Genomic DNA, 13,832 nt, shown 5'->3' with positions numbered 1-13,832 from the left:
CTGTTGCTATATGTTGGTTGTGAATGTCTTGTCCAGGGCCACATGTGCTGCACATGCTGTTGTCATGACCACATATATAATGAAACATGATGTAGATCTGGGGTGATTGTGTTTCACAGCAATAGACCTTGGGAATAGGTGAGTTAGCCATCAGTCACACCACAGTTAGACATGTTGCAATAGTCCATTGTAGTTCTGATGTTTATTCAATCAGGTGATGCCATTAACACATGATTTGTATCTTACTCCTGTCAAGGTTACTAATACTATATAGAATCTGAGGGCAGGGATTTGTATGAGCTTCCCGGTCCAAGGAGACTGCATTCCCTGACACATGTGCATGTTATGGAAGATACTCAACTCACCTTTCACATTTGGGTGGTAATAAGATTTGTGAGCTGCACTAGTATGTACTTTTACACTCAAGTCAGAGGTACCCCACTGTTGCCATGCAAAGTAAAGTTCATAACAAAATCCCTCTATCGTACCATGTGCAATGTGCTTCTATGTCTGCACATACAGGTATGTCCGCCTTTCGATTCAAGTGTAATTTCGCTCTTGACATCTCAGTATTCTTCTAATGTTCAGATGTTTGTCATACTACTCTGCCTAGTTACTGACTATACAATGTAATTTGCTCATATATTATTTTGACATGCCTTTGTTTTTTATTGTATTGCTGTGCAATGCTTGAGAAATATGTCCTTTATCTACTATAGCATGATGTGGGATTTGGGATAATGTAGCCAACAAAAGGATTACATGTGCTGTCTTTTGTGGAAACCCACACATGCATAAATGTGTTTGTTACAAATAACAGCTTTTACATCTGATACTAGGCCTTCGTCCATGACAACTATCACTCATTATCACTGATGGTCTCAGCACCAACATTAGTTCCAGCAAGATGCTGTGATCCTGCATGCTTGAACATTTGTGAGACACACTACATTGTGAGGTTTTTACTGGTAGGGAAGGTGTTAGGTTGTGTTCAACACTTCACTGAGTGCCACCTGCTGTACACTTTGCTGCTGTGCAACACAGCAAGACTGCTAGTTGTGCAGCTCTGCACTGTTCAAGAGCAAGGAGAGAGTGATGATAAAATTTTACTTTTCAATGTTGCATAGCTGGCCTGTACCGTAAATGCATTGCACTGCTTCAAATAGCAGTTCTGAATACGTGCAATGGGTAGATGTTAGGTATGGCCCCATGTTTCTCAACAGGTCTGATGGGAGGGAGGTATTCAATGTACAATGTGGAGGGTGTCCATACACAATGTACATGGATTTTTACCCAGCACCATATTAACTTAAAGGCATAAACATGGGGCAATCTTAAACACCTCAACCGCCCCAGAGCAGGTGTAATGTGGAGATAGTTTTTCCTTTTTCAGCTTTCTTTCATATTTCCATGTGTGCTGTATTGTGCAGCACACATTGCCGGAAGAATATGCCTCTGATCATTTTTTTATTTGCAGGAAGGTGTCCCTTCATGCACAAATAAAGTCCTCTTGCAATGCAAACATCTTTGCACCATGGTCCAAGGGTGCCTGCGTTGGCACTAAGCAGCTAATTGTGTGCCAGCGCAGGGGCAAAGGAGAGGAAGGTGCCATATTTCATTGATATGAAGTATTCCTGACCTTTGATATTGGTGTAGGACAGCACTGCAAGAAGACTCGCTACACTGTCCTAGGCCAATTACCCATATACATGGAACAATGTGCTGCCTAGCACAAACACAGACACACTTGCACCATAGTACTTAGGTGCCTGCATGGCAAGTGGGATTGCGATTGTGCACGTGGGGGAACCTCCCTGCACATGATGTACCCTCAGAACAATAATCATCTATGCATGTTTGCCACTGGCTGCAGCATGCACAGGACATGTTAGTGACTTGGCTAACTTCAATTTCCTGGTTTCGCATCACCTGAAGAACCCAAATGGTTTGTCACATTCAAAGTTAACCTGGTGTGGTATCCATGGGAGTTGCATGTAGACACCCCCATAACACACATGGGACCCCTATCTTGAACACAGAGATGATACACTGCATTTTGATCAGTGCTGCATTGCTCTGTACCTTTGTGCCATTCAAAGGCCGAAGAAAGTGGCGTTGTGTGTCTTAACCTGTATGACTTGAGGGTTTGAATTACATGTGTACCATGATGCATGTATGAGGCACACCAGTACAACATATGTCCCTATGTTCATCAGTAGACACACAGATGGGTATTGTGTGATACATTTGTTACTTTTAGTTGATCTGTAATATATTTCAGTTTTGCTTACCAACAGGTAGGCAAATCCCATGTAGCCCATTCTGGAACCCATCACTTGTGATGGAGCACCAGAGGATTTAAACATCATGTGCACTCCCTGAATAACTTGCCAGCTGTGAAGATCCCCTGGTGTTCCATGATGGCCTGCACATTGGTTATGTGTGCTTCTGGTTCCTGTCCAATGTGATGTTGCAGCAGGGTGATCCAGTTGCACATATGTTCAGTCCATTGCCCGAAGACATGAGGAAAGCCAGCAATGGCAGTAAAAGCCTTGCTAAGTGCTAGAAATTGGGTCTTTGGTTGCAGTCATGTTACCCCCTGTCCAGAAAGGACCCTCACTCTAGTCAGGGCAAAGGATAAACATACCTGGTTAACCCCCACTCACCCCCTTGGTGGCTTGGTACAAGCAGAAAGGTTTAACCCAGAAGCAATGTGTAAGTATTTGTACTAACACACACAGTGATACAGTGAAAACACTACAAAATGGACACCACATCATTTTTAAAAAAGGAAACATTTATCTAAATCAAACAAGACCAGAACAAAAAAAATCCAACATACATAAGACAAGGTATGAATTTTCAAAAAAATAAAAATCTTACTCCATAGAAAACAAAGGAAACGTTGATTTTATACAAAGTACCTGTTTTGTGCCAAAAGTAAAGCCGCACGGGCAAGTTTCTGTGGGAAACGTTAGCTATGAATCGATTCCGTACTCGCAAGTGAGGCAGGGAGTCGTTTTCTTCTCCGGTCTGGTCAGCGATACGTCGTTTTACTTCTTCTCAGCAGAGTGAGGTGTTGATTTTAGGATGGGGCACCCTGGATCCGTGCAGGTTCATGATGACGTTGCCGCCCAGCGATGATACGTGAGAAATCTGGTCGCACCATGTTAGAAAACCATGCTGCGTGGGGATGAGTCATTAGCAGCTGCAAGCGGGTGTTGTATCATTTCTCCAGCTGCGATGAGTCAATCTCCCAGCTGTGATGCAGTTGGAGCGTCGATTTTAGCCGTGAAGGGGGTGGTACATCGAAAATGTACCCACACTATATTCTGTGTGTGGATTTCAGTCCTTGTTCTTCTGATATCACCTATCAAGGACATTGGACTGGATGAGGCACCACTTGGCAGAACAGGAGTCTCAGCAGAGAGTCCAGGTGGTGACAGAAGAAGTCTTTGATGGCCTTGAGACTTCAACAACAGAAGGTAAGCTCAGTCCAGCCCTTGGAGATTCTTCTCAAGCAGGAATGCACAAAAAAGTCCAGCCTTTGTCCCCTTTCACAGGCAGAATCAGCAACTGCAGGATAGCCCGACAAAGCACTGTCACAGGCTGGGGCAGCACTTCTCCACAGCTCCTCAGCTCTTCTCCTTGGCAGAGGTTACGCTTGGTTTCAGAAGAGATCTTGAAGAAATCTAAAGTGTAGGGTTTTGGCTCCACTACTTATACCCCTTTCTGCCTTTGAAGAAGGCAAACCTCAAAGGAAAGTCTTTGTTGTTTACATGATCCTGTCTTGCTCAGGCCAGGCCCCAGACATACACCAGGGGGTTGGAGAATGGCTTTGTGTGAGGGCAGGCACATCTTATTCTGGTGTAAGTGACTACTCCTCCCTGCACTCCAGCCCAGACGGCTCATCAGGAAATGCAGGATACACCCTAGCTCTCTTTGTGTCACTGTCTAGAGATTTACAAACAGCCCATCTGTTAGTCTGACCTAAAGGAGGAATATACAAGCAGGCAGATTTGCAGAATGGGTTAAGCAAGAAAATGGCCACTTTCTAAAAGTGGCATTTTCAAACTCACAGTTTAAAAAACAACTTTACCAAAAGCCGTATTTTTAAATTGTTAGTTCAGAGACACCAAGCTCCAGATTTCTGTCTGCTCTCAAATGGAAACTACACTTTAAGATCATTTTGAGGCAGCCCCCATGTTTACCTGTAAGAGAGATAAGCCTTGCAACAGTGAAAAACAGATTTTGCAATATTTCACTGTAAAACACATTTGTTCATGTCTCACCTTTAAAATTCAATGCATCCTGCACACGGGGATACTTAGGGCCTACCTTAGGGGTGCGTTACATGTATAAAAAGGAAAGTTTTGGGGCTGGCAAGTACGTGCACTTGCCAGGGTGAATTGGCATTGCAAAACTGCACACACAGACACTGCAGTGGCAGGTCTTAGACATGTTTACGGGGCTACTCATGTGGGTGACACAATCTGTGCTGCAGGCCCAATAGTAGCATTTGATTTACAGGCCCTAGGCACCTCTACTGAACTTTACTAGGGACTTATTAGTAAATCAAATATGCCATTTATGGAATACCCAATAAAACATACAATTTCACTTAGGGGGCACTTGCACTTTTTCACTGGTCAGCAGTGATAAAGTGCTCAGAGTAACAAAAACAGCAAAAACAGAGTCCAGCACACAGTCAACAACCTGGGAAGCAGAGGCAAAAATTTAGAGGAGACCACAGAAAGTATGCCAGGTCTAACACTTAGGCCCATATTTATACTTTTTTAGCACAGCATTTGCGTCGCATTTTGACACAAAAAAGGCGCAACCTTACAAAATTAAATTGTACTTTGCAAGTTTGCGCTGCTTTTGCGTAAAAAAATGACGCAAACACAGCGCTAAATAAGTATAAATATGGGCCTCAGTACACAGCTGTATGCTGCTACGTCTTGGGGAAAAGGAGGTACTGGAGTGTGAGACTGATAATTGCATCCAGGACAGAGTAGAGGAATGCATGGAATGATGTCTGGGCTCTTCCTGCCACTCTAGCTACTGTGGCCTTGAATGAACCAGATGCCAGCATGTGGAGGATAGTCATGAGCTTGACCAGCAGAGGGATGTTGGTAGGCCTGTCAGATGTTGCCTGCAGCCTTGGGACAACCTGGTTCAGCTTAAATGATGAACTCCCTCCGGAGATTATAATAGGCAATGACCTCATCCTTCCTGAGGTCATTGAGGGTAATCCTCTGGCAGTAGACATGCTCCCTTCTCCTGCACTTACTTCGTAGTGGTGGTTGTGGTCTCCTCGCTACTCCAAGCTGAAGAATTAGCACCTTCATGGCCTAACAGAGCTATCCAAAGTGCTTTGTGTGTGTTCTGTTTATGTACCAGATCCATTTCATTATTTCTTACACCTGGGTTGTCGATGCACAGAAACTTTGATGCATATATTCATGTTCTGCACTACACTTACAGATGATGCACAACTTTTGCCAAAAGTCATAAATATCACTGCAACATGTTTACTTTAGAATTTAGAAGGGAAGGCCTACTGTGTATATTTTTAGATCTGCATGGTGAAGTGCAGGTATTTTATGAAGTAGGTCTCCAAAAACAGATGCATTGGTCTACATGTGTCAACTTGGTAAACATGGTGTACTTACTGCGCCACCGATGCATCAAAAAGAGTGATGCAACGGTGGCGCAAGCCACTGATAATTATGTCCCTTACTTTTTATGTGTTTTTGCTGCTCTGATACAGTTGATATTTTCTGGCAATTTGTAGATTTTGATTTTTTTCTTTAAGTCTATAAAAAACGATAAACGTTACAGAGTATGTTACTATTTAATGGTTAATTCATATTTTTGTACTTTAGTAACAGTTAACGTTTAGTTTAAATAGAAGCAATACATACTTAAATATTTAGTTGTAGAGATTACATTTTCTTTCATAGTTGTTTTCTGTAGAATCCGGCAGAGTTTCCTCCTCTTGCACCATTTGTCATTTGTGAGGTATGTATTTTCTTTAATTACTGTGTCTTTGATTTTGCTTGGTTGATTGTTTGTGGTTTTTATAGCATTGTTTCATGAATTTGTTTTTAGTTTGAATGTTTTTATCAGTTCAGTCCTTGTTTGGTAAACACTAGTTTATGTTTTATTTTTGTAGCATTATTTATAGTTGTTTTAATTACATATAAAACTATTTGTTTTTGTACATTATAATATATTTTTGTTTGTGTTTTAAAGTTTATAGTTAATAATATGTTTTTGTTGTATTTGCTATATGTCATTTATGTGTACGATTTTTTTGGCGTCAATGTTTAATTTTTGTAGGTGTAATATTTTCATTTAATTGTACATGTTAATAATAAGTGTAAGGATTATTAAAAGTAAATGGTGAACATCAGTATTTTGGTGTTTTATGTGTATTTAGTGGGTTTTTTGATGATGATTTTGTTGTCGATATTGTGGTAATCGATATTTGTGATGTCATGTGCTTATTTATAGGAAAGGATATTTGTTTTCCCATATTTGCGTTATCGATATTTGTAAAAATCAGTGTTTTTGACAACAATATTTATGTGCTCAATATTAGTGTGTGTGTTAGTTATGTATACAGAGGCAATATTTTTGTTCTCAATATTAAATATCTGATATTTTTGTATCTCAATATTTGTTGGATTGATATCATATCAGTGAGGCTAAACCATGGGTATCTTTAGAATCCCCAACATGTGTGGGAAAAGAGCACAAATTCAGTCTGGATAGTTTTGATTAAGGGTAAAGGGCAAAATACTCCATATATTCAAAAGAACACAGCACTAGGTAGTAGGAAGCGTCCACATTTAAGTTTTTTTTAAAGTTTTTTTTTTTAGACTTGTTAGACTGAGGGTGCTCTTTCCCCAAACTTTTTACCTCTCCTCCTCAGTTTGCTGAACTTATTTTATTGACCTTAGGACTCTCTACAGTTTACCACTGCTAACGTGCTATTACTCACTCCCCTAAAACATGGTTAAATTGGCTGATACCTAATCAGCATATTTTATTAATCTATGAGTCCTATGTAGAGTGGTATAACATATACTCAAGGCCTATAAATTAAGTGCTATCAGTGTGGCTGCAGCACCTACTGTGCCACCCACTTATGTAGCTCTGTAAAACATGCCCCACACCTGGAATACAACCTGAATGCAGTTTTAAACTGCCATGTCGACTTAGCATTTACACCCCTCCAATTGGGAGCTGGTACTCATGATGGTGTCTTTACAATTGTGATGAAGAGCCTATTTAATGGTACAGTTGAGTTTTTCTCACAAATATAGATATGCCACTTCCAGAAAGATTACATTTTTCTGCCCTTAGCATTGTTGTTCTTATAGCCTGGCATAGGTCACATGACTGAGAGTACCTGACAGACTTTGTAAATTCCTCTCAGACAGTCACACAAAAGATGGATTAGGTGTGCCTGGATAGGCTAGCTGCTGGCAGGCTGGGCTGGTGCAGAGCTGAGTACAGCCCCAGTTACAACTGAATAGCCTGTGCTCTGCTTTTGCACAAAGGGCCTTTGCCCATGCATTGTCTCTTTACCCAGCTTGGAACCTGGGCAGGGGTGTTAGGAGAGCCACTGTCTCGAAGCTTCTCCACCTTCCAGAACCAGGGCACCAGGGTATAAAAGTAGGACCTCAGACAACAACTCTTCAGTACACTTCTGGAAATTTGAATACTCTGCCAGGAAAAAGGACTGCAGTGTTTCTATAAGGACTGCCATTTTGCTGGACCACTGCTTCAAAAGAACTGCTACCCTGCTGCGCTGAACTGTTGCATACTACCCTCTTACTTGGGGAAAGAACACTGGTTCCACAATCTCATATTGAACCCAAGACCCCAGAGTGACTCCTAAGCCTAGTCTTCTGCCCCCCTGATCTGAGCCTCAGGAACATAAATGGCTCTTCAACATCTTGAAACAACTCCTGGACCCAGCTGCAGCATGTTCCTGACCCCTAAGTAGTGCCTCTCAGGTCTTTGAACCTTGGTGTGGCTCAGAGGTGATGAAATCAAGCTTTTTCACTCTTTGTGACTGTGAAAGGTCCTATTTACACAAAACTGTGCCCCTCACACTGAAAATCAGAACGTGCTGCCGCCAGCTCATCTCTTTGACTGTAGCATCAATTGCTCATGGGGGAACCACCAATGTGAAACTCCAGCCTGCCCATCTGCAATGCCTGGCCTGCCGTTTGCTCTACACTGACAGTCTCCCATGATGTTCTCCTTGTTCCTCATGTCTCTCTCGAATGTGAACCAAACCCTTTGCACCAAACTTGAGAAGGTAAACCTTCAGTGGGACTAACCAGTATCTGACTTGCACACCACTGCAGTCAGCCTGAACTTTTGAAGTTGACCCAGAGCAGTGCAACCAGTTAGCCGTGGTTAAAGTCCTTTAGGTGCTATTTTACACTTTATTTTTTGAAATTCATAAATCTGGTTGTGGCGTAGGCACTCATTATTCTAATGAGACTACTGGATTTTGAGCAGCAGAATTGTCCACGGTGTGGGAGACTGACTCTAATCCACTGCAGGTGACACCTGTCGCTCTAAATCTAGGTTTTGCTCCGGCTAACTAGCAGTGCCTCATCTCTACCAGGGGATAGTGATGATTGGGCAGCTGAGTGCATGACATACTAGGCTTCTCAGGGAAGTTGTGGTCACTCAGGTCGCTTCCGGTTCTCTCATTTACAATTCAGTCTCACATATAAACGACAAACAGAGGCAGTACATGTTACAATAATGAGTTTACAACTGCATCTTAGATAGCAAAGCGTGAGCTGCAACAACCAGGATGACACAACATGACAGTATTAGAATTGTGACGAGAATAGTGGAGCACAAAAAAAACGCTATCATATTGTCACTATAATCAATGGACTATTTCCTATCTAAGTTATAATTCAAGCACAGCATGTTAAGCTCTAATTCTGCCTTTCAGGTTCCCCCGGGAAGACATTAACCCTCATACCTGAGCAAAGGCCTGTGGTCTGCGTTAGCATCTGTGGCGAAGCATTCAGCAATCGGCATACAGTCATGGTTCCCTGGCTGGAATCTCCCTCTAATGTGTAATGGGACAATGAAGTGTTTTTATAATAACACAGCTGATGTTTCGAGAAAATGAACCTACGTAAGGATGTGTATTTTCTATGAATGTTGGAGACTAAACTTCTACCATGTTCACCGGCAATGTACCGAACTGTAGCCTTGAACGAAGCACAGATCGATCAAGAACGTCTTGTTTGAGAACAGAGTGCTGGGCTAGGCGAAAACAGAAGAAAATAAAACAAGACTATATAAATGGTTACTGTAAAAATAACAATGCAAAGCCAAATAAAATATATCTAGGTTAAAGTGCACAGCTGCCTAGTGTGTTAAAATAATGTGTATGGAGCTATGACTAAAATGGCTACACAACATGGTTGTACTGATTGTATTTTTGTTGTTTTGGCCTTGTTTTACTTATTATGTTTTGCTCTATCTAACCTGTTATGAAATGTGGTGTTTTCAGTGGTTTAATGTTTGAAGTGTTGCACAAATACTTTACACATTGCCTCAAAGTTAAGCCTGGCTGCTCTGTCCCAAGGCACCAGGGGGCTTAGCACAGATTAAATTGGGGTTTGCTAGTGGCTTACCCTGAAAAGGATTGTGGTTGCTGCTTGACCAGGGCTCACACCCCAGTCAACCAACAATCCAATTTCTTACAGGTTAAATACTGGACTTGCTGAAATATGACTACTTTATTATCTGATAACCAATGTATTCCTTATAACCCACATAAGATGTAGTCAAGTTTGCCTTGTGGGTGGACTGTGGTGTTGTGTGGGGTCTGGGAGGGGAATTTGCTTTACGGACTAGGTGGTCTCACACACTATATGGTGTCATGCTTCATCATATGACCACCTAGCCCCACCCAGGTAGGACAATGCCACCTGGGGAGGACCTAAAGGAAATGGAATAAAACAGACCAGTAATGAGGGTAACAGTGATAAGGCAATGCACAGCAAACCACAGCACACGTGACACAATACATGCAGGACGCAGAAGTTCTGGGTACATAAGGCATAAATCACATAGTTAAGGGTTTTGCACACAATTATGTGGAGGACAATTAGCAAGGGAAAGAAGTTCTTACCCTATCAGAAGAGGCTAATGGCCTCTGGTATCCAGGAGAAGGAGGTCCCCTTTTCTTGACCTACTCATCTATGAACACGATGGCGGTTTGGCCACAGAAGTGTACTACAAACCGACGGATTGCAACAATTTGTTACAGTACCAGAACTTCCATCCACGAGCTCTGAGAGATAACCTCCCAGTTGGGCAGTTCCTACGATTGAGACGGAACTGCTCGTCCATGGCTGATTACCGCAAACATGCAGACAGATTAGCCACCAAGTTACACACAAAGGACTATCCCCCACACTTGGTCAGTTGGGCTCGCAAAAGAGCGCGCAATAATAATAGGGACCAGTTGCTGCAGCCCCGAGCATTGAAACCAGACCTCGAGAAGATTGTGTGTGTCATCACGTTTAACCCTCTATCCAACACAATTCAGAAGATTATAAAAGATAATTGGAAGATTCTTACATCAGGTGGCTTACCCTTTGAACCGCCACTGCATGCGTATAAAAGAGCAAGTAATATACGCGACATCGTGGTCCAGACAAGACCCAAAGAGAAGCTTCTTCCCACACAGACTATGCTCTGGCAGACCGCACCCCCTGTAGGCCACTATCCGTGCGTCAACTGCAGCGTATGCCACTTCACTCGCAGATCCACCACCATCAACCTTGACCTCAAAACCCCATGGGTTCAAAAATCGCTTACGAATTGTAACAGTAAGAACGTAGTCTATCTAATCAATTGCCCCTGCCCGCTCAAATATGTGGGTATGACCACTAGAAAGATCAGCACCAGAATCTGTGAGCACAGAAGCACGATTCGGTGCAAACGCGATGCAACAAAACTAACCAGCCACTTCCTGTTGAAAAATCACTCCCCGGATGACATGTCGTGGACGGTCCTTGAACAATTTCCTCCTACAACCCCCAACATGTCAGAAAAACTGTTTAGGGCTGAACAACGCTGGGTATGGAGGCTACACACTGATACGGCCGGTCTAAATGATGAGATACCCTGGTTCTCTCTCCAACATTGAACCCCCCAATACGTCCTTCGCCTCTCCCCACCCCCTCCCTTTGCATATGCCTTCTCTCCTTCCCCCTTCTCCTTCTACCTCTTCCCTAGTTCTGCTGTTTATATTCCCCCTTTTCTTTATTGGGCATCCCTTGCCCCCGCTAAGCCATTCCCCATCCCCTTTATTCCCCCCTTTTTCTCCATCCCCTCTCCCTCCCCATCCCTCCCATCTCTTCTTTCTCCCTCCCCATCTATTTTCCCTTCTCCCTCTTTTCCCCTGTTATCTCTTTTTTCTCCCTTTTTTCTCTTTGTTTCTCTGGTTTTTCCTCTTTCCTCTTTTGTTCCTCTGTTTTCACCCATCTTTCTTTTCCCCCCCTTGTTTTCCCCTTCTTCTTTTGCTCTCCGCTTTGGTTCTCTCTTTTTTCCCCCCCCTTCAGGTCCATAATATTTTTCTTCCCTCCTCCCTCTCTCCCTGCCCCTCCTTCCCATCCTCCTCCCTTCTCTCCCCTAGTTGTCCCCTTTTTCTTTCCCTCCCTCCCCTTTTCTCCCCCTCAGCCTCCTCTCTCCCCCCCCCCCTTTCCTATCACAAGCGGAGGGAAACCGGGGATCTTTTCTTCTTTATCCCCGTGCCTACCCTCCTTTCCCGCCGGGAAACTACATTTCCCGGCGGCCCGCGCGGGGATGGCGTCATTCCCTGGCGCTATCCCCGCACGAAGGGCTGCTCTCAGATCTCGGCCGCCCAGTGTGGTAGCACCACCGGGGTTGGCTTATCCATACTTTCCGGACACCCGTCAACACAGGAACGCCGTACGTACTTCCGCAACCAATCATGGCCCGGACCTCGGGCCGCAATGGTGATTGCCAGCAGTTGTACACTATTTTCGCTCAGCATTTACCACTAAATCAACCCGCCTCAGTCAGGCCACTTTACTCAAGCGGTCCTGAGGAGAGGTCGGTTTAGGCGAATAGTCAGCGCCAGCTTTTGATGCAGTGAGTGAGCCGGCCATCATTGGATATACAGATAAGATATCTCTCTTCTTTCTCTCCCCTCTTTTCCTCTTCTCTTCCTTTTCCTCCTGTTTTTCCTCTTCCCCACTCCTGGCTTTCTTCTTCCTTCTGTCAGCTCTCCCTTCCACCTACATTTTTTCTACTCCTTCTTTTCTCTCACTTTTGTTTTTTCCACTTACATTTTTTCTATTTTTCTATTCCTTCTCTCTCTTGCTTCAGTTTTTGCCTCCCTTTACCGCCCTTTGTTTCTGCCTCTCCTTTCAACCACCTCCTTTTTGTGTGTTTTCACTTGTCTCTGCCACCACCCGCCTTTTTTCTGGGTGAGGTCACTTCGGCCATTCGACTTTGAGTTTCTGGACCCTGGTAGGTGCTAACCCTTCCAGGGCCGAGCCCTCGCTTCCTTCAGAGACCACCCTTCCTGTCTCGCCTTGTCTACCTTTCATGTGGTTTCTTCCCTTGTCTTACCCTCCCTGAGCCTTAGAGTCTGACTATAAGGGGACGCTCCCTCTCCTGGATACCAGAGACCATTAGCCTCTTCTGATAGGGTAAGAACTTCTTTCCCTTGCTTATTGTCCTCCACGTAATTGCGTGCAAAACCCTTAACTATGTGATTTATGCCTTATGTAACCAGAACTTCTGCGTCCTACATGAATTGCGTCACGTATGCTGTGGTTTGCTGTGCATTGCCTTATCACTGTTACCCTCATTACTGGTCTGTTTTATTCCATTTCCTTTAGGTCCTCCCCAGGTATTTCCTTGGCAAAGGAAGCCCCCCCCCCACTTAATTGTTATTATTTATGCAGCGCTCACTGAGCATGTGTAGCAGGGATCCAACGCCCTGATGAATGCCCCGAGACCTTTGAGAGCTCATTTTTAAGGGCAGAAACATGTTGGCTTCTTCCTTTAGATAGATGACCTTGTGAGTCATTGCTCTCGCATTGGTTTCCCAGGCTTCTTTTTAATCACACCAAACAGAACCTTTTATTAAAAACTCACATGGGTATCTGTTTAGGTGTTTTTATTTCCTAGTATAGCTGGATCCCTTTTTCCAGAGAAGAATTAATTTACGCACTCCCTCCTGTTCCTTTAACAGTGAGGTTGAGTCCGCCCAGGTGGCATTGTCCTACCTGGGTGGGGCTAGGTGGTCATACGATGAAGCATGACATTATATAGTGTGTGAGACCACCTAGTCCGTAAAGGAAATTCCCCTCCCAGACCACACACAACACCACAGTCCACCCACAACACGCCTCTAGTTGAGGACCACGAGGTGTTCAGTGTTACAATTGATACACCATTTACCCACCCCTGTTACAAGGACCCCGTACTCCCAGTTGTGATTTTGTATTGATTTTGGGAGTCGAGTACGGCTGTGTTCTTTGTTTGTCCCCCCTATCTCCCATATACTCTCTCTCAGTGTGTTTTGTCAAGTTTGCCTTGACAAAGGGCAAGTTGTGCTGGCAAGTTTTGCACATGTTCTAATCAGGCTATTTGTTTGTTGGAGTCTGATCGTTACTTCATTAGCTTAATGCAGTTTTGAATTGATTAAAACTACTACAATGACTCTAAAATGTTTCATCAATGTAAGATAGGTGCTATAAGTCATGAAAGATAGAAAAACACTGATTGAAGTA

This window comes from Pleurodeles waltl, chromosome 3_1 (genome assembly GCF_031143425.1).
Source record: "Pleurodeles waltl isolate 20211129_DDA chromosome 3_1, aPleWal1.hap1.20221129, whole genome shotgun sequence".
Taxonomy (NCBI): domain Eukaryota; kingdom Metazoa; phylum Chordata; class Amphibia; order Caudata; family Salamandridae; genus Pleurodeles; species Pleurodeles waltl.
The sequence above is the reverse complement of the archived record's forward strand: the minus strand, read 5'-3'. Positions refer to the sequence as shown.